General features: G+C 42.0%; 1 protein-coding gene across 32 annotated transcripts in view; it reads left to right on the forward strand.

Moving 5' to 3' along the window:
* NRCAM (neuronal cell adhesion molecule) overlaps nt 1-24,176 on the forward strand; it is a 287,175-nt gene that overhangs the window by 112,142 nt on the left and 150,857 nt on the right. Inside the window, exon 1 of one of the 32 annotated variants that reach the window (XM_045494398.1) lies at nt 9,687-9,980. The exons of the other annotated variants lie outside the window; for them this stretch is intronic. The gene's annotated coding sequence lies outside the window, so the exon portion shown is untranslated. Of the gene's footprint in view, nt 1-9,686; nt 9,981-24,176 lie in introns of those variants that run through there. 32 annotated transcript variants of the gene reach the window in all.

The raw sequence follows: 24,176 nt of genomic DNA on the forward strand, positions 1-24,176 counted from the left end.
GGGAGGGAGCCGGCGGGCCATTAAGAGGATGTTGAGTCACGCATCACCCTATGTGTGAGCTGTGATCTCTCCCAGGAATGTAATAGGACGTGTGGGGGGACACTGCACAGCCCTTTTATAGCAATACTTAGATTTCTGTACTGTGGCTGGAGGAAGCAATAAATCCAAAAGCCACTGAAGAACATTTTGCTCATGACCGCTCTGGAATGAGCTCTAGGGGGACATCCGTGGGGACTTTTGTGGGAGGTACGCAGCTGGGCACTTGACGCATCTGAAGGGTGGAGGAGAAATCGAAAGAGTTAAATCTCAAAATTACTTTCCCTTTTTTGGCCGCCAGCCAGCCAGCCCCCTGTCTCGGCAGTGAAAACTTAAAAACAAAACAAAACCGAACAAAAAAGGCTGGTGGAACAGATTCAAGGGACGCGAACCGGCCAGGTGAGGAATCGAAAGGGGGAGGTCGCCACTCTCTTGTCTTCAGCTTTCTTCATATTATGAGGGAGCAAACAGAGAATCTCCTCCCCTCTCCTCTTCCTTCCTCTCTCCTGTCCTGTGAAGGGAAAGACGTCACTGGTGGAAGCATTTATTGCCTCATAAAGCCACTTGTGAGATGAATGGCGTGGTCAGCGTGAGGTTTAATTCAGATTCTGACACGATGACACCTGTGGGCTGAAGGAGTTCATGCCGCACACAACACGAAGGCTTGCCCACAAACAGAGTCCAGTTTCCTTGCTGTGTGATGTTCAGCAAGCTACTTAACCTCTCTGACTCTCAGCATCCTCTTCTGTAAAATGGCGGCAGGAATAGGAAATACCTCATCATGTGATTGTGAGGATTAGATGAGTTAATAGAGGGACGCTTGGGTGGCTTGGTGGGTTGAGCGTCTGACTCTTGATTTCGGCTCAGGTCATGATCTCACAGTTGGGGGAATCAAGCCCCACGTTGGGCTCCACGCTGAGGCTACTTGAGATTCTCTCTCTCCCTCTCCTTCTGCCCTTCTTCCCCGCTTGCATGCACATGTGCTCGCTCTCTCTCTGTCACTCAAAACAAATAGAGTAAGTTAAATAAGAATTAAATTAATCAGTAAACGCCACCTTTTAGTACAGAATCCTGACCCCATAATCAAATTTCCCCAATTTCTAATTGGTCTCATTTCTCATTCCCCATCTTATATGTAATATTAACTATATCAGAGGCATCCCATTTTATCATTCCTTGCTTACTAGATGCTGTTTTATTTTTATTTAAAAATAATTGAAAGAAATCCGATAGGAGTCTGCTGTTTGGTAGGATGCCTTTTTTCAGGTGTCTGTGAGCCACTCATGGGCACAGCTGACCAGTGTCAGTCATGCCTCAGGTTAGATTTCTCATCTCAGCAGGATGGTGATCTGTTCATGCCTGTCACCTTCCACGCTGATCACAGATGACAAAGCCCAGTACTGATAAGCTCTCTTTCCTGTGCAGGCCAGGTTCTGTCCCTCCCTATCACCTTCTCTTATCCCGTTTTTTTCCCAGACACGGGCAAACATCTCATCAGTTTCCTATTTCTCTGTGGATATTTCATTACTTTAAAAAGGATGGCTTTGTGTACGATCATCAGCTTTAGGAAGGCTAACTAGAATATACATTATATTTGCGGATATGGTTGTGAATAAAAGGACTCAAGGCGCAAATATGTTTTTATCCGGAACCATCTATAGCTACCTGTAGCTGTATATAGATATAGATATATTTATGCACACACATACACATAAAATAATAGATATGCAATGAACTTGGAAAGAATAAAGCTAATGGAGAGTGCCAGAGAAAGGAGATCCAGGTAAACAAAATCGCTTCCAGTTTTGTTTTTCTATTTTGTTAAATTATTTCCATGGTGCTGGGTTTTTTTTTTTTTCACTAATTAAACTTCTTTTTTCTATTTCCTTTTTCAATTATTAAATAATAAATAAAGGAAAGATAAGGTAGAGAGGATTTGTATGATAAATATTAGGAAAATAAGCGTGCTTCGGGGAAGTAACAAAATTTTAAAAGAATTTATAAAATGGGCAGGTGAGCTATACAGTGACTATTAAAAGTTAACATTATTAAGTATTTGCTAATAAATAAGATAATGCTTTGTGTGTACTGTAATATTGTTTCCTCAAGACTCCGCGAGGTAGACTGCTACCCTTAGGGCCATTTACAACTGGAGAAAGTAAACTTAGAAGAGGCACAAAGGTGTAAGGTTATGAATGAGTGAGGGGACAGGGCCAGAGTGTGAACCCAGGGCGGGCTGGCCCCAGAGTTCTTTATCACTGTGCCCCTTTATGATTATATAGAATAAATGAGCTGAAAAGGAAATGGAGACATGACAGAATAACTGAGGAAGAAGAAAGTTCTAGTGGCAAATGTCTTAATGAAGATGCTGGAATGATGGAGCGGGTGTTACAGGGAAGACAGGAGGTGAGGAGGAATGGGCGGGGGGCAGGGGGGGCGGTGCGGCAGGGAAAGAAGGGGTCGGAGCCAAGGCCTCATTATTCACGCTAATCAATATGTGAGGAGGCAAAGACGGTCCCACTGGAATTTAACGAATATTTTTCTCACATTGTGTGCGAGTTCACATACAGAAGCGGATGCAGGAAAACACAGCCATATTCAGACATTCACTGGCTGGTCTAACAGTTAATAAGTAACTGCTCTGTGCGAAGCATGGTGTTTGGTGTTAGAGTTAACAGAAAATAGCTTATGACTCAAGATGGGAAGAAGACAAAATGGCCTTTTTCAAAAGCTAAAGTCAAAGTGGTAAATGTAAGAGAAGGGCTAGATGATAAGGTCTAAGGGCAGAGGGGCTCTTCTCTGATACGACTGTGCCCCTCGGTTAAATTGTTGTGGGGGCCAATGGATTTGATCTTGGTGTTGATGGAAGGGAGAGATTTAAACAAAGGAAGGAGAGTGAGGGACAAATTCCCAGAGTGGTGGTTGGAAACAGAGTCAACAGAGGGGCAAAGCTGGACCAAGCCTGGCATGGGGTGGGGGTGGGGGGCTGGACCCTAGGCCTGTGTAGATGGAAGGGCCTGTGGGTGTTTCGGACTCATGGAGTCACAGGTAGGGGCTGGATTGTAAAGAATGTTGAAAAACAAACTAGGGATTTTACTCCATAGACCATGGAAGTCTCCTAGCATTCGGGTAATACGTTGGTGTTTGGGAAGATGAACATGTCTGACATCTGTTGAAAATGGCAAAAAACTGTTAAGAGAATTTACAGTACAGCAACATTATAAAGGTTGCCACATATGCTTCTGGTTGCACTGGAAATATCGATGTTGCCATTTAAAAAATAATGTGGGGGGCACCTGGGTGGCTCAGTGGGTTGAGTGACTGACTTCGGCTCAGGTCATGATCTCACAGTTTGTGAGTTCGAGCTCCACGTCAGGCTCTGTGCTGACAGCTCAGAGCCTGGAGCCTGCTTCGGATTCTGTGTCTCCCCCTCTCTCTGCCCTTCTCCTGCTCATCCTCTGTGTCTCTCTGTTTCTCAATAATAAATAAACATTAAAAAAATTTTTTTAAATGTGGGATGCACACCCATAAAGATGTTTCCACTTCCATTTAGTTTAAGAAAAAATTTTTTCAATTTTTTTCAATGCTTATTTATTTTTGAGAGAGAAGAGGGGGAGAATCTGAAGCAGGCTCCAGGCTCTGAGCTGTCAGCACAGAGCCCAATGCGGGGCTGGAACTCACGAACTGTGAGATCATGACCTGAGCTGAAGTCAGATGCTTAACTGACTGAGCCACCCGGTGGCCCTAGTTTAAGAAAAAGTTTTCAGAAATCCTTGGTGTCTGATGATAATTTGTGTTCCCTTGAAATTATAATTCTGAATCCTGTTAGTATTACAAAAAATATTTATAAGCTTCAAAAATTAAAAATTTCAAGATTGCAACTTTGTTGAAATTACCCACATGTTTTGGACAAGAACTGTAAGGAAACCCTTATATATTGGAGATGGGGGATTGTGAAGAATTTTACTAGTGTTTCCTATAGTGTGGTCTAAGAAAAAGACAGATGAGTGATGAATAGGAGGGATTGTGGCAGAAAAGGTAAAAGCCGTTGAAAGAATTTCATTAACCTTTTAGGGACTCTTGGGTTCTTAAACTTCCTATTGCACGAACAATTGGTACTTAGGGATTTCTGAATTTTCTTGGGGTAGGGTTCCATAACTTTCAACGGATTCATAAACTCGTTCATGACTCATCCAATGCTTGGACGACTAAAATAAATCTAAGGGAGTCTGGTTGTGAATGAACCCACCAACATCATTGTAACAGCAGTAATGAGAGCATCCATTAAGAATTTTTCTAAGAGGTGGTGCTTTGTACAGTTCAGAAAAGATTTGAAAATATGTGATTAAAAAGATCTCTTTCAGCCGGGGTGATTTTGGTGAATTTTGTTAGCATAGGATTATCAAACCTCTTCCTCTGTTATTTTTATGAATGAATTACTTCTACATTATTCAAATGAGGTTTTAGATATCAGAAGTAATGCCATTTTGAAAAATGAACTCACAATACAGTATATTCTTATACAAAGGTATATTTAGGGGTGTGTGTGTGTGTGTGTGTGTGTGTGTGTGTGTGTGTGTGTTTAGTAAATATATAACTAAGAAGAGGTAGGGGATTACTTTGATACTCAAATGCCTGTGAGGGGATGGGGAAAGGGGGAGAGGCCATTGCTTATAGCAACTGAAACTTCCAGAAAATGTTGATGAGTCTTGTTTTACAGCCGGTCATATAAATGGAAATTACTTGCTCTGGGAACCCTGAGTATATTTCTGTTAAATAATTTGAATGTTACAGGAACTGGTAAGTCCCAGGGAAGTAGTTAGGGTCCATCATATGAAATTACTGATATTTGACCTTTGTGACGTACAAAGAGGCAATTTTATTTAGTTTGAACCCTCATACGTTTCCTATTCCTTACAACCTCCTTTTTTTTTTTCTCTTCTCATGTCTATCCCTGTTGTTATATCCTTCCAAATTTCAGTTATGCTTTCATCGTTGCTATTCTTTGAATTGTTCAATAGATTTTCATGTGTATAAAGACTATTCTAATTAAGAAGACTTTAAACGCAGTGCAATTAGATATACATTTGAGGGGCGCCTGGGTGGCTCAGTCGCTTGAATGTTAGGCTTTGGCTCATGATCTCGTGGTCCGCGAGTTCGAGCACCGCGTCAGGCTCAGTGGTAACAGCTCAGAGCCTGGAGCCCGCCCATGTTCTGTGTCTCCCTTGCTCTCTGCCCCTTGCTCTCTGCCCCTCCCCCACCCGCACTCTGTCCTTTTCTCTCTCTCTCTCTCAAAATTAAATAAACATTAAAAAAATAAAAAGATATACATTTGAAATAAAATGCATATTTTGACACATATATGAATAACCATAAAATAACTATATGAAAGCACTGTCGGGATATAGTGTATGAGAAATTCTGGTTATTTTAGTACTCTTGTTAAAGGTATCAGAGTTTTTGACCACTTTCATTCGCAAAAACTCTTTTCTTACAGAATCGTTCTTAATTGTAATAATACTAGAGTTCCTTTTTAAAAGCAGTGGCTTGTAAAATCTGTCCATACTCAAAATAAGGGTCAGGAGTGAGAGGGAGAGGAGGATTGAAAGAAAGAGAAAGTGTGGGGTGAGAATTAATGAATGTTTTGTTGGTTTCGATGGTGCACAGATTCAAAAAGAGAAGCAATGTCGGCTGGTCTCTTGAGATATCGAAAAGTACACGACTCGCCACAAAAACATTTTCTCTCAGTCTCCCTCCTTAATTCAGCCTCGTGATGCCTTTCTAGAATCTTGGCGTTGTGACTATCAGCAAATTATAAAAAAGCACTAGGATGCCAGTCTGCTGTGCCATCAAATTATCTGTTGGATTCCTGGGTCTCTGTACTGTATTTACAGAAACAGATGGCTCTTATGACACTTTCACCAAATGACAGTGGCACTTAACTTGTCTCCACTCTGCAGATCCACATCCTTGAGAAACATGCCCGGTGATGCCTGTGACCATGTGGGTATGGCATAGTATTTCAGAGTGAGAGAAAGAATTATTCGGTTAACTCATTTTTTTCCCCACCCAGTTCGTAGGCTACTTCAGCAAGATTCTTTATTTCTCAATCAGCTAAGTGACCTCTTTTTTTTTTTTTTTTTTTTTTAGTTCCTATAAAGGAATTCAAAAGAAAAGCATCTTTCAAAAGAAAAGAACTTACAAAATATTTCAGAAAGCTGGCAGTGCATGTGAACTTGGTCAAATATAAAAGCCCGCTAAACAATGACAAAAACAAAGATCATGAAAGTAAACTAATACTTCAGGTACAACTCTTGCCTTCTGGAAGAACACTTGAATCATTTGCTCATTTCCTCATTCGTAGATGATATCTGATTTATTGTTATTTAATACACACCCGTGCATACAGCATCTACTATGTGCCAGGCATTCTTCTAAGGGACACTAAAAACATTAACTCATTTAATTCTCTCAGCAGCTCTGCGAAGAAGGTGCTATATTATCTTCATTTTACAGATGAGGAGACTGAGGGACCGAGGTTGAATATGCATCATACATATTTTTTTTGAGGATTTAGGTATGTTTTAGTTCACATATATGCAGACATATATTTCATAAACATGTTCATTTCATATATGCATATACACATTCATATTTATTGCATGTGCAAATGCATAGCATCATGTATATTCATAATGCTACTACACACACATTATGATATTTAGAAGTATAAAATCTGTAACTTTTACAGTATAAAGTATAAAAAGTAATTTTTAAAGACGGAAAATTTCCAATTGCATCTATTCTGATCAAAAGTTAGATACATGATTTAGGTTTAAATGAAGAGGTATATCTTTTAAAAAGCACATCTAGGGGCTCCTGGGTGGCTCAGTTGGTTGAGCGTCCGACTTCGGCTCAGGTCATGATCTCACGGTCCGTGAGTTCGAGCCCCGCGTCGGGCTCTGTGCTGACAGCTCAGAGCCTGGAGCCTGTTTCGGATTCTGTGTTTCCCTCTCTCTGACCCTCCCCCATTCATGCTCTGTCTCTCTCTGTCTCAAAAATAAATAAATGTTAAAAAAAAAAATTTTTAAAAAAAGCACATCTGGGGGCTCCTGGGTGGCTCGGTCAGTTAAGTGTCCCGACTCTTGATTTAGGCTCAGGTCATGATCTCACGTATCTCACGTATCTCACGTGGGCTCGAGCCCTGCATTAGGCCCTGCACTGGCAGTGAGGAGCCTTCCTTGGATTCTCTTCCCCTCTCTCTGCCTCTCTCTCTCCTCTCTCTCTCTCTCTCTCAAAATAAATAAATAAACTTTTTTTTTTTTAAAAAAAGCTCACATCTAAACATTTTTATATACTTAAAATGGGTAATAAGTCATAGCATGTAGAAAGGCAGTTACACACCAGTAGTGGATAAATCTGGACGACGTGGGAGATTGAATTAGGGGAACAGAAAGCAGAAGGCGTCCTTTGGTGCTATAAGTCACCTCACCTGGTCCCCATGATGGGAACTACATGTTTGCTAAGCAGGATGGCAGGAGTTAATAGCCTGAGGAGTGGAAAATGAAATACCCTGAATTCGATTTCTGAAGACCGAGCTGGTCTTGCGGAAGGAGCAACAGCTGTCGACTTCAACTTTGCCGAAGAAAAAAACACAGCACGGTGAAAGCAGTCTCGGTGGTGCTGTTGTGAAGTGGAACTGCACCCATTCCTATCATGACAGGACAGATTTGCTGGTCGATTTTTGAGGAGCCTGTTAAACCCCGTGCCTCCGTTTCCCGAAAACTGTTCCGAGTGGCCCACTGAGTCGCCACTGTTGAAGAGTAGCAGGTCACAGTGGGAGACAGAGGGAGAAGTGGGCAGGCAGCAGCATTTAGCGTTTAATGGGTCTGAGGCTGGCGTGAAGCAGTGTGCCGAAATAATTCTGATTAGGCTCGGTCAGTCAAGCTGCATAATTAGACTCCTCTCTCCTCCATTCAGTCCCGGACCGTGAGGAGCACAATCGCAGTTTAAAGCCCCCTTTTAAGTAGTCCTCACACTCTTCTCCAAAATACAACCTTCTTTCAGATTGCTGCTTGAGCCTGTTTTTTTTGTTTTTGTGTTTTGTTTTTTATATACCAGTGGGAATAACTAACTGGGAAAAGAAAAGGTTATGTTAGCATATTAATAGAGAGACACAGGCACATTCTCCTTTCCAGTGGGAATGTTTAAATTTTTAAGAGGCACTCCAAAGAAATGATTGGGGAATACCAAAAGGTGTAACAAATCTAAATCCTACTCTCCAGCCTGGTTTCTGCTACCGGCAGTGTGTGCCGTATTGGTTGGTGAAGCATCTGGTGATCTTGTTCCTGATGAGTGGGTACCACCAGTAACGCATACAGAGCAGCAGGTATGTAATTGGGAGGAAATAACTCTAGAGGCTTCCCTGCCTCTGCTTGCTCCATCTTTCAAAAGAGCAAACAAACAAACAAAAAACCGGAAAATTATTTCCTATTTTTAAAGCTTTTATGAACACAATTCAAAACTAATCAGGACATTTTAAGCAGAAGCAGATGTGCAGAGATAGGACCCCGTCAGGATTCTCTGATGTCTCTACTCGGTTGGGTTTTGAAGGTCACGTGGCCGTGGTTATTGTTGAACTCCTGACAATATGCTTTGAAGGAGATTGTGTTACATGTTGGTTCTGCTTTTGTGAGGAAAGGCATTATTCCCACCAGGTCTTACGAAGTGCTGAAAAGAGCTTCGAAGAAATATAGCCACCCATTGTTCACGCCAGTCATTGTGATAAGCGGGGAACAGATTTTTAGGTTTGTTCTTAGGAAGCGAGGACCTTTAACTGAAAATATGCTAAATGGACGTTTTCTAAACTTGCGTCGTAGCCAGCGAATGACTTATAAACCTACTTCTCTTGAAGTTTTTCCAAAGAACCTTAAAGCTTGAAAAATAAACACTAGAAATTCAAGCAAAAACAGGTTGGCTTAAAGATTTGCGGCAACCCCCACAATGAGGTCCTCTTATATATCTAGCACGCTTTAGAACATCTCCCGCTACTTTCTTTGGGTCTTCTTAGCCTAAAATATAACTCTGGCATATTTAGCACTGTAATGAAAATACCTGCTCACTATTTACTATTTGTCTGTACGCACTTATGTGTCAATAACACCTAGCTTACAAGAATAGTCGTAACCAACATTTAAAAGTTTTTCCAGCTTGGATAGGTAAAGTACTAATGATAATGGGTAGCAGAGAGGCCTCAAAGAGGAATACAATTGAGAAAGAAATAGGGGGAAAGAAACAAAAACAGCTGCAATATTTATTTTTGTAAGATCTCACAGTAAACTTAAAGCAAATAGAGTTTCGAGGTCGCCATAAAAGGAAAATTTTGGCAGAAGTGACGGTTGTGAGTCCTGCGGATGACAGGTTATACGTGTGTGTGAAGTAGGTTCTGATGCTAAACTAAGCAAACCGGTCCGAAGCAATCGCTGTGTCCTGTACAGAAAGAATATTTAAAACAGCAACCAGATAGGAAGTCAAAAATGTCATTTCAAGTTATACTAGGCTAAAAATAAAGAAGAAATTATATAACACCTTACATCTTCTCCCCATAGGTGGAAATACGGCAGTTACTTTCTTAAAACAGCATCGCCAGACCTAAGCTAGCGTGTATTTTGCTAAACAGTTGTGAGCAACTAAACAGATTTTTCTTGCTTCTAAGTGGATACGAGGAAATGTTTAACCCCCATTGTATTGCCACAAAGCCCGGCTGATCACCCTGGGAGGCCCCGGAGGTCTGAGCAGCTTTGAATTGGCTGTCGAGAGGACTTTTAACATTTTACTGCACATGGTCTGGCCACAGCGGATTTTGGTCACCAGTGTTTTACATGCAGAAATGTGCGTGATGGGCACTTTGTGTAAGATTTTCCTTTTGCTCCAGGTGCGAAGCGGTAAGCAGTAGGAGAACTTGGTTCGAAAGGTAATGCCTGTGCTTGTTTCTGTGTGAAGGGAAGGGATGTGTGCTTCCTGGGACCCATTGATTTTTGATTCCCCTCCCAGGTATCGTGTTAATGATTTGTTTGAAACTGAAGCCAAGATTAGACTTGCATTCCAACCGTAAGGGCTTGTCCGAAGCTTTCTGTTGTCTGTTCATTGATTTGGTCTGATTTAGCGTGCTGATCTGGTTAGTGGAGTTTGTATCAAAAGTCAGTATCTTTCACGTAGCTTGTTAAACCCTTAGAAGAGGGACTCGGGCGGGGCGGTGCCCGGCAGATTTAGTTCAAGTATTTTTAGTAGCAAATGTGAACACGGTTTAAAGAAAAATAAAAGCTAGTGAGTTTATGTTTGTTGTAAGGGTATATAGCAGCAGGGTGTCTTGACATGTGATTTCAATATAATTTGTCATTCTGTGTAGAGATGTTTGTTCTTAGGGGTCTCACGGGACATTTTTATATTACCTGAGGACAATTTTCCAGCCAGGGCATACTCACCCTTAGCTACTGCACTCCTGTTTTGTTTTGTTTTGTTTTGTTTTGTTTTGTTTTGTTTCATACTGTAATACAGTGCTTCCTGCAATGCTCATTTCCAGTGTGGCATAAGCTTTATCAATGTGCCTTTTTGATTTACAAGAAGATTCTCTTTTCATTCTTTCTGCACTAGGTTGAAAGATTCCCCCAAGTTTTCTGTATTCATTCTGCATTCTGGAGAGTTTAGTGGTCAAGAGGATAAGGAAAGCTGGATTAGGGGCACTTTTTTTTTTTTAATGCCAAATGCCATAATTGGATTTGTTAGCTTTAGCTCATGAAATATCTTCAAAGACCACCTGTGAGATTATATTCAATGTCACTCAGTTTCTTTGAACCTCATGAAATTAAACACCATGTGGTTATACTAATGCAGCAAAGTTTTGCATCCCTAAAAACACACCTCGGAATACCCATGGTCTGGCTTTTATTACAGCTGGACGCAGAGCAAATGTACCGAAAGACATTCTTCTATTTTCCTAGGACAGTTTTCCCTGTGCTGCAAAAGAGCATAACCATCACCATCGAAATAACTTGTACGTTTATATGCAGTTCTTTTCAGTCTGCATGGTCTAGTTTGATCCTCTTAAGAATCTTCTGTGGAAAGGACAAGTCTTATTACCCCCTTTTGAAGAAGAGTGCGCTTCAGCAGTGTGACCCTGGCTCTCGAGCTAGGAACGTGAGCTGGGGTCTGACGCAGGCATTCGGACCAGTTGCTCTTTCCAAAACGCTGCGTAGGCTCCGTGTACTTGCTGTTTGCTCTAATGATCAGGCTGTTTGAGCTAAGCCCTTTTACTAAGAAGGCTCTGGTAACAGCTGGTGTTAGGTAGATTAAAAGAAAAATCAAAGCCCTTGGCTGGAAGGGGGAGTAATCAAGAGAGTGAGAGAAAAGAGAGAAAAGATCCCAAATAACTGAATGATCCTTAAAAGAACTGTGGGATAGGGAACATGACTCATGGAGCTCACGCGTCCCTCCTTTCTGTCCCTCAAAACAAGTCTCCGTCCCTTTTTTGCTTCTTTCCCTGTCCCTGGTTCCCTCTGAGAACTTCACCATGCTTGGTCACCACGGGCCACTGTTCGTTCCCCAATGGGACTGTAGGGCACCTTTCCCAGACTTGATATTACATCTCATTTCCAGAAAATGAACTATCAACTCTGTAAATCTTCCCTTTCTATAACAAATGGCCCCGTTCTCGCGCGTAACCTGCAAGAGAGAGAGAATAACATCGATTTCTGTTGCTGAGTCGCATTCACTGGTCATGACTGCCTTGTTTCTGTTCTGGATCTTCTGACTCTGTAAATAACTGTGATCTTGAAGCTGAACTCTCCTGCTTTGCCAGCTCACTTCTCTGGGACGTTCCTAACTGTTACTCTGGTTTTCAGGGTTTCTTTTATTTTTCTCAGGAAATCTCATTGTGGAGACTGTAGTCTATAATGATAGCTTGGCCATGAACCTCAAAGGAAAACTGAAATGCTTTTCAAGCCTTGGACCCAACCGAAATACTTGGTACCATATCTTTGGTGTAATGTTGTGAGGAGACACTCTCTTCTGCCTCCTTCAGGGTTCCGAGTGTCTCTCTTATGGAGAAGTATTTGTTAGCTACGGGTGTCTTTGGTACCAACATACTACTCAAGTCAGATCTGTTCATCCTGTTGGGTATGAGATCTTTGAGCACTCAAAAAGTAGAAAAGTTGGGGTGCCTGGGTGGCTCAGTCAGTTGAAGCATCCGACTTCGACGCAGGTCATGATCTCACGGTTCATGAGTTTGAGCCCCACACTGGGCTCGCCACTGTCAGCACAGAGCCTGCTTCAGATCCTCTGTCCCCGCCCCCCCGCCCCTCCCCCGCTCTCTCTCTCAAAAATAAACATTTTAAAAAAAGGAGAAGAGTTACTAGCTGTATTATCTTTTTGTGTTAACTTTGCATACTTCATTCAACACATTGCATGTGTTTGTGTGCACATTTTTACACATGTATGTGCTTAACTATTTTTAAGTGGCTATTTATTAGGCTTTTGTTTTTACTATTGAAGATGATTAAAAAAAAAAAAAACAACATTTCCCAGGAATGAGTCCCAGGACTCATAATTCACATCACCCAGACATGTCTGAGTGAGAAAAATATTCCAATGATCTAAAGATATGACTGGTACATACAGCTGTGAAATCATATGTAAATTTCTCCCCCTCAAGGTAAATGCTGTTATCAGTCTTGTGGATTTTTCCAGAACTACTTTCTATGCGTGTGCTAGCCAAAACTGATCTTTGACCATGACATCTCAAGTTAACCCTATAATCTGATCGCTCTGCGGAGTTCATTCATTTAAGGGATATGTTTATGGATGACCTCTGTCTGTTAGGCATTGGTCTAGGCACAGGGTGTATTGCATGAACAAAGCAGACAAGATCCCTGTCCTCATGAAGCATAGGTCCTAGTGCATTGGACAAGAAATAAAATAAATTAGTAAAATATATAATATGTTGGGTGGTGATTAGTGCTTCAGGGGAAAACAAAGCAGGGAAAGGAGCTGGGAGTTGGGTGCATGTTGCCATTGGGAGAGGGTGGCCACAGAAGGTAGCTCCAGCCACCGAGAAAATGACATGTGAGTAACGCCCTGAAGGAGTGAGAGTGGGCAGTGCAAGTGTTTGGAGAAACTGGAGCCCCCTGCTGGACCTCAAGCTCAGGACATTTTTTTTTTTTTTTTTTTTTTTTTTCTAAATGGCAAGGGGTACGGCTGCCTGGGTGGCTCAGCTAAGCATCTCACTTCAGCTCAGGTCATGATCTCGTGCTCCGTGAGTTCAAGCCCCGCGTCAGGCTCTGTGCTGACAGCGCAGCCTGGAGCCTGGATTCTGTGTCTCCTCCTCTGTCTGCCCCACCCCCATGCTCAGTCTCTCTCTCTCTCTCTCTCAAAAATAAACATTAAAAAATTAAAAAAAATAAATGGCCTAGCAAGAGGTATTTTTTCTCTAAGTCACCCCAAATGAAGAAAAGAGAAATAATGTATTTAAAGTAGTGATCCATTAATGGAAGTCGTATATCACTTCATTTATAGATTAATATATCGCATTCTTATTTATTCTGCAAACGAGACCCAGGTAAAAAAGCGAGAGTCCTCCCACGTGCCTGGAGAAGGTGCCATGGTCCCAGAATGCCGGAGTCCAAGATCTCTCTGGTTACACGGGGCTCCTTTATCACTGTTCTGAAGTTGCCAGGAGCTTTTCTAGGCTGGTTGAAAAGATTAGTGTATCTCCCTTCTTTTCCCACAAAGGCCGTTTCCAGAATCTCCTCTTGGATAGCGGCTGTTGCTACCATGTTTCTAGAGACATGGACCTGTACTGGAATGCAGCCACCTCCTTGCTGTTTAGTAAAGTCAAGTCTGTTCTTATTTCTTGGCCATCAGGGCTCTGGGCTTAGGCTTGCCCGATAAATGGTGTCTGATTGGAATGGTCTCAGCTAAAGATAAAAAAGTAAAGTACAGGGGGCGCCTGGGTGGCTCAACTGGTGAAGCGTCTGACTCTTGATTTCAGTTCAGGTCATGATCTCGAGGTTTGTGAGATGAAGTCCCAGGTCTGGCTTTGTGCAGACAGCATGGAGCCTGCTTGGGATTCTGTCTCTCCCTGTCTCTCTCTGCTCCCCACCCACTTGCACGCTCTCTCTCTCTCTCTCTCTCTCTCTCTCTCAAAATAAATAAACATTAAAAAAGAAAGTATGAGGGGCGCCTGGGTGGTTAAGCGTCCAACTTTGGCTCAAGTCATGATCTCACGGTTTGTGAGTTTGAGCCCCGCGTTGGGCTCTGTGCTGACAGCTCAGAGCCTGGAGCCTGCTTCGGATTCTGTGTCTCCCTCTCTCTCTGCCCCCCCCCCCAACCTGTCTCTCTCTCAAAAATAAATAAACATTAAAATTTTTTTTGAAGAAATATTAAATTTTACACACACACAAGAGTTAGAGGACGGTTAGCATTTCTTTGCTTTATACGGACATAAGAGCATATGAAAACAGGATAATAATTTACTTCAAAAACGTGTGCACTCCTGGCGGGACTTCACTGACTCAAAATGGAAGCAGGTTTGTAGAGGTTACTGAAAACGGAAACCCTCACCTCCTCCCAGACTTTTGCACCCAACGCCGCTTCCAAGGGAGGCTTTCTCCCCGCAGTCATCAGTTCTGTGATGCACTGCCCTTGATGAGTGGCAGGTGTCTTTACTGAGAACTTCAGTGGAACACATCTGGTCATTTGTGCTTTGGGAGAGTAGTGTTAAAAAGAAGACAACAGACCCAAACTGGAGTCACTTATGCTATGTCTCTTGTCACCAAACCAGGACTGACTGACAGTTTTGACCATCAGACATGGAATCTTGAACCAGTCAATCAGGAATCGCCTAGTGAGGAAATCCGCCTGATAGACACCTCCCATCTCCTAAAGGAAAACGACCTTGCAGTAACCAAACAGCTTTCCTGCCTCGTATGACTTCCTTGTTGCAGCCTCTCATTTCCTGCGGCTCCTTGGAGCTCCGTTCTACTGCTGGATTGGGTGCTGCTTGATTCTCATAGATTTTTCCTCAAATAAATTCTTTAAAAATTTTTCAGCATGCCTCAGCTTATCCTGTAACAGTAGTGTCCTTGCTGATTTGACCTCATCCAAATGTGGATTCTTTGACCCTTTCAAAAGGTGGTGTGATGGGAGAGAAAGTCTTAGTATTCACAGGGAGGGGGTGCAAGGGAAGGCTTCTACGGAAAAATATTCTTAGGGAGTGAAGGAATTCAAATAAAGTACGGCGAGATGAAGAAGAAGGTTGTGATTCATAATTGAAAGCGGTGAAACTCTACCCAGGTGCTACCCCGGGATCAAGCCCCTGATGTCTGCCTGAACTACTGCGGTTGTCATTTATGTGGCCTTCCTGTCTCAACTTTGTTCCCCTTCAGCCTATTCTCAGCCGGATCCAGCCTTTCAAATGGAAGTCAGATCATGTTACTTTTCAGCTCAGAACCTCTCAAGGGTTTTCACTCAGAGTGAAAGTCGGACGCCTTGCACCCATGTTTCGGGTCCAGATCGTCTGCTACCCCCATTCCTTCTCTGCTCTCCCTTCTCCAGCTCTTCTCTCTTCCTTCACCACCCTGACCTCCTTGCTGTTCTCAAACACAGAATCTCCTACCTCAGGGCCTTTGCACGTGCCTGGAACCCTCACCTCGCCTGCAAAGCCCTTCCCCAATGGTTCTCACAGTCACATCCTTCAAGTCTTCCCTGACGTCATGCCTTCTCAAGGAGGTTTTTCTCTGACCATCATGTTTAAGATTACAGCCCCCTCCATCTCTGCACTTCCCTGCTTTCACCACACTTCCTCTTTTCCTTCCAACATATTACATTTGTTTACCTATTTATTTTGCTTACTATCTGTCTTCACCCCTAAAATATAAGCTACATGAGAGCAGGAATTTCTGCCTTTTAAAAAAAAAATTTTTTTAACGTTTATTTATTTTTGAGACAGAGAGAGACAGAACATGAACGGGGGAGGGCCAGAGAGAAGGAGACACAGAATCCGAAACAGGCTGCAGGCTCTGAGCCGTCAGCACAGAGCCCGACACGGGGCTCGAACTCACGGACCGCGAGATCATGACCTGAGCCGAAGTCGGCCGCTTAACCGACTGAGCCACCCGGGCGCCCCAGAATTTCTGCCTTTTTAAATTCACTGCTCCTTCTGGCACCAACAGCACCTGGCTGGCACATACGTACAAGGTGCTCAGTAACTATTTGTCAAGTAAATGAATGAACCATGGAAATTTAGCTGGGGAAAGAGAACTTACTTCCTCTGAAAGTAGTGAACGTCTGGAGATCACACCATTTAAAAAAATTTTTTTTTAATGTTTATTTATTTCTGAGACAGAGACAGAGTGTGAGTGGGGGAGGGGTAGAAAGAGAATGAGACACAGAATCTGAAGCAGGCTCCAGGCTCTGAGCTGTCACCCCAGAACCCGACGCTGGGTTCGAACTCACAGACCACGAGATCATGACCTGAGCTGAAGTCGGACGCTCAACCAACTGAGCCACCCAGGCGCCCCTGGAGATCACACAATTTTTAAAAAAACCTTAAAGTGAAAAAAGTTTGTTGTCCGCACGGCTCATGCCTCCTGACAGGCTTGTTTTCTGGGTGTGCCAGATAGTGGATTGAGAAAGGCAAGGCCTTGGATACCTCCAATGTCATGCTTTAATGCAAATGGTGCTGGGAACAGCAATGAGAAATAATGAAAGAAAAAAAAAAAGGGTGGGCGGAGGTAGAAATTGAAAATGGTTTGCTTCCAAAGTAATGATTTTCAAAGCAAAGGAATTGAATAGGAAAGAAATTAACAAAAACTCTGTCTCTGAAAATGCAAACTTCATTTACATTTTGATCTGTGCGATTTTTCAAGCTCAGTGATCCAAGGTCAGAGGGCACTTGTATTAGCATAGACCTTGCTTTGTTAATTCACCTCTGACTAAACCTCTCAATTCCTTTTTATGATGGTGGCGTTCCAATGACAATAAAACCAAGCTCTCATAACACCAGAAACATTTATACAGCACTTAGACAATTCCTAAATGAATTGTCCCCAGAGACCTTAAGAGATAGGTCAGGATTATTAACCCCATTTTGTACACAGAGAGGAAGTAATTTGCCTAATGTCACCTGGTAAGCTATTGAATTCATAACTTGATTGCTTTATTTGGAAATAATGGCTCATTTAATACAGGTCATGTTGCATTAAAGATGACCTCTTTTTAAATGGGCAGCTTCATATTTGAACTTAACTTTAGTTAGTGACCTGGAACTAATAGTATTCCAGATTTCCATAAGACCAGCGTTTCAAATTCTCGAGTTGGGAGACTGATCTAGAGAACAGAGAGATCTGAGACTCCCAAAGCCATTTTGGGATTGACCAGGACTGGGCCACTCTGCTCAGATACTACTATGGAGAAATCTACTACGGTAGGCTTAGCATTTAAATCCCGTTTGAATTTCTTTGCTTTTTGCCGTTTTGTGTGTGTGTGTGTGTGTGTGTTTACGCTCATCACATTCCTTTTGGTTCAAAAAATCAGTACAAGTAAAATTGAAAATCAGTGCTTCCATGGACAGCTAAGAAATGGAGATAAAACCTTATTAGGATGTCCCGGGTGCCAGTCAGTAAATATTGTGGGAACCACGGGATGAACACCACTGACGCTACATCAGAGTTGTGTTTGGAACCCATTTTATTCTGATTCAGTTGTGGCTCATTCCTTTTTCCTTCCAGAGCAGCATGATGAGAAGACCTCAGATTTTGTTCAATGATCATGGCAGCTACTTAGGAAGTGTGGAGGGGAAATAAAGAGCCCCACTCACCAGTGGGGGCTACTTGTGAGTTTGTGTCTCTATCAAGAAGAGACTAAAAAGCCAGAGCATCTAAAGAGAATTTTGAATAAGGAATAACTTGCCAACTTTGAAAGCTCATAGTGAAAAAAATAAAAAAAGAAGAAGAAATGTCTAGTCTTTATCCAAATGTTTGAAAGTTTTTCAGACGTCTTATCATTTCATCTTTTTGGTGAGACTTGTTTAGCGCCAACAGTAAAAATGCAAATGATGCTTCTAATTTTTCAAAAAGAGATTGTCCCCTTCTTTTTATGGTAAATGTAGTCATTCTTTTTTTACTCTGGCTAAATCTGACTTATTGCATTTTTATCCTTTTCTCTGCAATCTGACATATTATTTGTGGCATCTGCTAGGAATATGAACTACAGTTTTGAAACAAATGCAGTTTCACTGGGCATTTAAAAAAACACCGTTTTAAAAATCAGAAAGATGCTGCATGGGAAATCTAGGAACGCGTTTGTACCCAAGTATATTAAATTTGTTTAGGCCAAAGTGTAAATTGATAGAACAATAATAAGTTTTAAACCGAGTCAGATTAAACTTTAAAATGAAGATCTTTGTAAGGCTAAATCTCAAAACGCGATGGTGTTGGAGGCCTCTGCAAATAAACCGTGGTTCCCAGGCCCTATAAAACCGAGGGGGCTTTGGTTGTTTATGATAAAACATACCCGAAGCTGCCTTGAGAGCCTTCTTGCTAGCTACATTACATTCTTAAGGTAATTTAAGCAGAACCACGAATTGACAGATCTGAATTGTATAAATGACAATTTGGTGAAAAGGTGAATTATGTAGATTATATGGGTCAAGTCTATACAACTTTTCTGAACTTTGAGAGATAGTCTAGAAAGTACTTTGTTGTTCTGAGGTCAGATGAACTCACTGTACAGTTAAAAGCGTGATGTTTCCTATTCCCTGTTTTTATCCGGAATTTGAAATGCAGAAATGTCTGTCACCTACTTCTTGAATGTTTAATCTGCGTGAATTAAAATAGCCTGTGGCTAATTTGATTATATGTAAAAGGTGCCCTTGTTTTTACTTTACGTATCTGCCCTTAGCACGCACAGTATTGTGCAGATCTGAGTTTTGTTCCCCATTCAACAGAATATATTAGCATCAATAACCATATTTTAAAGGAAGAAATGAGATGTATTTGATTCTTTGTTCAAGTTCTTAAATATTAATCGAATTTGTACAGCATTTGGTTAAATGTCCTGTTGTCACCTTATAGGTTAATGAAAGATGCCTACACAATCATATTTTGCAAAGTCTAATATACTTCATTTCTTTGATCAAATTGTTTAACTCCCCCCCGCCCAAAGTATCCACTTTGAATAGTGTTGATCAAGTGTGGGCAACTTAATTTACTAACCTTGCAAATTCTGGTGACTGTTTTAATCATATTCAACTTCATTAGTAGGTTTTATAATAGAACCTTAAGAGACTATGTTTTGATTAGCACTAAAAAATTAAAACTTGGCATGCTGTTTAGAATTCCTTATCTGATCATGATAATTCTTTGAAATGTTAAATACTGTCTTTCATCTGAGAGCTTCAAAGAGTTTCACCTATTTTCGTAACTGTATAGGACTTTACTTATAGTCCTTTGCCCTCATTTTCTGTTGGTTGTTTTTAAATTGTGAGAGCAGCCAAGGAAGTATCATTTTTGATCAGATCATTCCTCTCCCACCCCCAGCCTCGTTACAGTACATCGATGGCTCCCCATTGCCCTTAAGACAGAAACGGAAAGATCCACGGGGCTCTGCGCGGCCCCTGGGCCTCCACCTGCTTTTCTAGCCTCGATGTGACCACTCTCCACTTCCTTCCGCTCTTCCCTGGTGCCTCACTATCCCTGCCCAACCCCGTCCGTCAGATCTCAACTCAGACATCAGTCCCTTCACAAAGACCTTGACTGAGCCAGCTCCGATCACCACACAACACACTCTAGGAGTCCACACATCTCTGCTTTGATGGCTTTCCAAGGTGGATATTTTAGATTCATATATGTCTCCTGTGGCCAGCTAGAAGCTTCATGAGGCCAAAGAAGGGTCTGGTTTGCTGATGTTTTCATTGCTGTTTTTTCACCGTTGTATTTCTGGTGCCCAAGCATAGAGCTTGGCAAGCGACAGACATTTAATAAACACTTGCCGAGTGTATGAGGGGATGAATAAGTAAATGCTGTCTGAGGACAGGACTCGTTTCTATTCCGTTCACTGCTAGGTCTTAGTGCCTAGAACAGTGCCTGCCTAGGCCACAATAATTCTCCTTAAACATCGGTTGAATACATTCATGGTTTCCTAACTTCTCAAGGAGATAGAAAGTACGGGAGGGTGTAGGGTTAGGTTCATTTTTTTTTTTCCTGCAAATACCCTATCATATTCATTAACTTACTGAATTGGAAGGAAGCCTATACCCATGATTTTTTTTTTTTTTTATTGGGGCAAAGCATATATAACATAAAACTTACTATTTTAACCATTTTGAAGCATACAATGGTATTAGGTGCCTTCGAGTCATCATGTGATCATCACTCACCCATCTCCAGGACTTTTTCATCATTCCTGACTGAAACTATTCATAAAACAATAACTCCCCACGTAGCCATGTGGTTTTACAAAGTTTTATTTGTTTGCCTTAGAATCTTTTCTTCCAGCGCATTACGTAGAAGTTCGAGGCGCAAAATAGGTGAACATAACTGCTTTTGCTTCTTGAATAGGGTTGGATTCCTCCCCTTCCTCTGTTTCATTCTGTATCGTGTTGGTGGTAACATTATCTGGAGACTGTTCTGGGACAGGGATGCCCAGGGGAGGCGAGTGTGCTACCTGGGGCCACAGACGTCCATCTGCACAGCCGTGGATGAGGTCTCATCTCCCCCAGTTCAAACCCAGAGGGTATCTTTGTTTCCTCCTTCTCTGTTTCACTACCTCCTCTGCAGACACACATACATGTGCGTGAACGTGCGCGCACGCACACACACACACACACACACACACGGGTATACATTCACAGTCACCGTCCTGAGACCATGAGCTGCTTAAAGATTGGGATCATGGCGAACTTGTCTAGATTCCTAAAGCTCTGTAATGCTTGTTGACAGCATGTTTTCCACCCCGTGGATAAAAAACTTCCCCAGTTTGACTTTCCTCTAGGAAGGAAGTCTGACAGCCTCACAACGTGGTGCATTTCATGGTTTAACCATCAGAGACCTTCTTCACCATGTTGCTGAGAGTGTGGCCCAAGACCACGTGCATCAGAAACCCCGGGCTGCCTATTAGAAAAGTGGATTTCCAGGCCCCGCCTACACCTACTGAATCAGATGCTCTCAAAAACTATTTTCAACCTTCCCCGTCTTGTGGGTAGTGTGTTATTTTATGTGCCATCAAGTAAATGCTCTGTATTTGTTTGGTTTGTATTTAGTGAAGTTTTTTCAACTATCTGCTCCGTAAAATTTCCAGGACCTTCATTTATTCAATGACAGTTTAATTAGCCTCCTTTAAGCTTTTTCTTTCTGGAGCAAAATAAGCACTGTTACTTTAATTGTCTCTAGTAGAACTTATTTTAAAACTAAATCTTTTCCCCTTAGATTATACGCACGGGAAAAGGACCAATCTATCTATGAGGGATAGATTTAATCTAAGGTTTCTGGGGTGCCTGGGTGGCTCAGTTGGTTAAACATTCCACTCTCTTTTCTTTTTTTTTTTTTTTTAATGTTTATTTATTTTTGAGAGAGAGAGAGAGACAGAGTGTGAGCAGAGGAGGGGCAGAGAGAGAGGGAGACACAAAATCCGAAGCAGAGCACAACACAGGGCTCAAACCCATGAACTGTGAGATCATGACCTGAGCTGAAGTCGGACGCTTAACCGACTGAGCCACCCAAGCGCCCCATCATGCCACTCTTGATTTCGGGTCAGGTCATGATCTCATGGCTCATGGGTTCAAGCCCCGCGTCAGACTCTGTACCCAGAGTGCAGAGCCTGATTGGAATCCTCTCTCTCTACCTCTCTCTCTGTCTCTCCTCTGCTCATACTCTCTCTCTCTCTGTCTCAAAAAATAAACAAATAAACTTAAAACTTTAAGGTTTCTGTTATATTCACGACACACTGACTCGATTAGATAGGGCAAAGCTAACTGTTGTAACAAACCCCCACATTGTAGAAACTTCACTGGGTTAGAATTCCTTTCCCATTCTGGGACCAGTCCAGTGCTGGTAATGTAAGACCATTTGTGTGGATAGAAGGGTCTCTACTTGTCCCTCTTCAGGGACCTGTGTTGACACAGGCCATGCCATGTGACTTCCAAAGTCACACTGGGCGTTGACATCCAGCCAGCAGTAGAGAGATGACTTATGGGAAAGACACTTGCTTCTTAAACATGTGGGCGAGGAATTGATACATATTAGCTCCCTTACATCTTACTGTCTCTCCTAGAGACAAGGGAAGCTGGAAAGGTAGAGCCTGGACAGGGGCCTCTTCCCTGTGGCCACTCTGCATGGCAAAGGGGGGCATGGCTCTTTGGTAGAAGGCTAGCCGCTGCACACTGGAATTCGAGGTTTCTATTTATAGTAGTTGCTCCTGTTAAACCATGAAATGTGCCATGCATGTAGGATAAAATACTGCAACAGTGTACGTGACAGCATGATTGCCAGTGCCCTGACCAACAGCAAGATGGCATATATCCAGCATGCCAGACATGAACGTAATTTGCTCACTCGCAGATGTTCGCGCCGGTCTACAAGGTAGCGAATGGTGTTGTTACTTGAAACAATGTTAAGCTTCTGGGGTGGGGGGGGCGGTCAGTCTTCCATCTGTATAATGTGATTGATCAAGGGATGAGTGGTTTCCCTTCTCTGAAAGGTAGAGCATGACACACGGGTTTACCTCCAAGTTCCTGATCACAGTGGATCCCTGCCCTGCCCCCACCTTGACGTTTAAGAGATCACGGAGGCAGTCCCAAGTTCCAACAGGTTTACTAGTCTTGCAACTAAGACTAGTTGCAAGAGTAAACTTGCACTTGATGCTAAACTTGGGGCTGGAAGGTAGGACCCTGTATCCCTGGAACCCCAGCCACCGAGGCTGCTCTCTGGTGCCATCTGGTTGAACCCGCTTCATTCCAGATCATACTCTCTGCTTTTTGGAATGTATTTTGTTTCAGAGGCTGCTAAAGTGCAGAGAACTGGGTTTCAAGATGATTTGGGCTTTTCGCCCCTGCCAAACTGAATTAGGCTGCTGGATGGCAGGCATACCCAGGGAAACCAAAGATAAATGCCAGTTTTAATAGGGTTGTTTGTTTATCCTTTTCTCTCCAGTGAATAAGTATGAATGGACCCCAAATTCAGTCCAAGGATCATGTCAAAGGCAGGAAGTTGAGAGAAAAAGAAGAGTTGGTGGGGGGAGTTAGTCCATGATTTTGATACTACTGAAGTTTTGTGAAGACCAAATATTAAAAATAAGTTTGTGAATCATCATCACTTCATAATGGTAAAAGCGCAAAACACTTTTGCATGCTCCATAAACACGTAACAGTGCAGGTGGATAAATACGTTGTTACATGTAAGGTTTTCAAATTGAATGTTCTAAAAAGTATTGCTCTGCCATATTGATTTCTTAAGAGTGTAAACAGGAAATAAAATCATCACAGTGGAAAACAGAATTGGCTTGAGGGTCAAATGCCTGGCATTTTAATGCAATCTGCCTTTTGCTGTATCATCCATTAAAGCCAGTTGTTAGAAATCTACCTTGCAGAAACCAAAGAGTAATATTAGCATTTTTAATGTCCTCACAGTTATGCCAGAGTCTAAACCAAATGAGATTTTGACTGTTTTCGCTTGCTGTTACTTTTTACCCCGTAGCATTTGCAATAACAGGTTTTCAGCTGCGTGTGCAATGTTACAGGTTCTCATTTTAAACCAAGCCAAACAAAAACAAAAACAAAATTCCTGCAAAACATCCATGCCGATCAATAGTTCTATTTCCTTTGGAGCCATCAGGAAATGCATTATTTTTCCATGAGTGGCCAAGGCAAATGTGCACTTTCTTGAATTATTGAATGTTTTAATGTTATACTTATGCACCATTGAATTCCTTTTATTGTAATTAATTTACTGTGTGTACCGTGTCCTTTGGGTTTCTGTATTTTTTACCTAGATATTATTTATCTTTTCTGAAGGCTACTTTTAAATTACATCAGATCTCATCTTGACCTTTTGACTTAGGACTGGTTTTATTTAATAGGATAAGTTGATTGT

This window comes from Leopardus geoffroyi, chromosome A2, assembly GCF_018350155.1.
Source record: "Leopardus geoffroyi isolate Oge1 chromosome A2, O.geoffroyi_Oge1_pat1.0, whole genome shotgun sequence".
Taxonomy (NCBI): Eukaryota; Metazoa; Chordata; class Mammalia; order Carnivora; family Felidae; genus Leopardus; species Leopardus geoffroyi.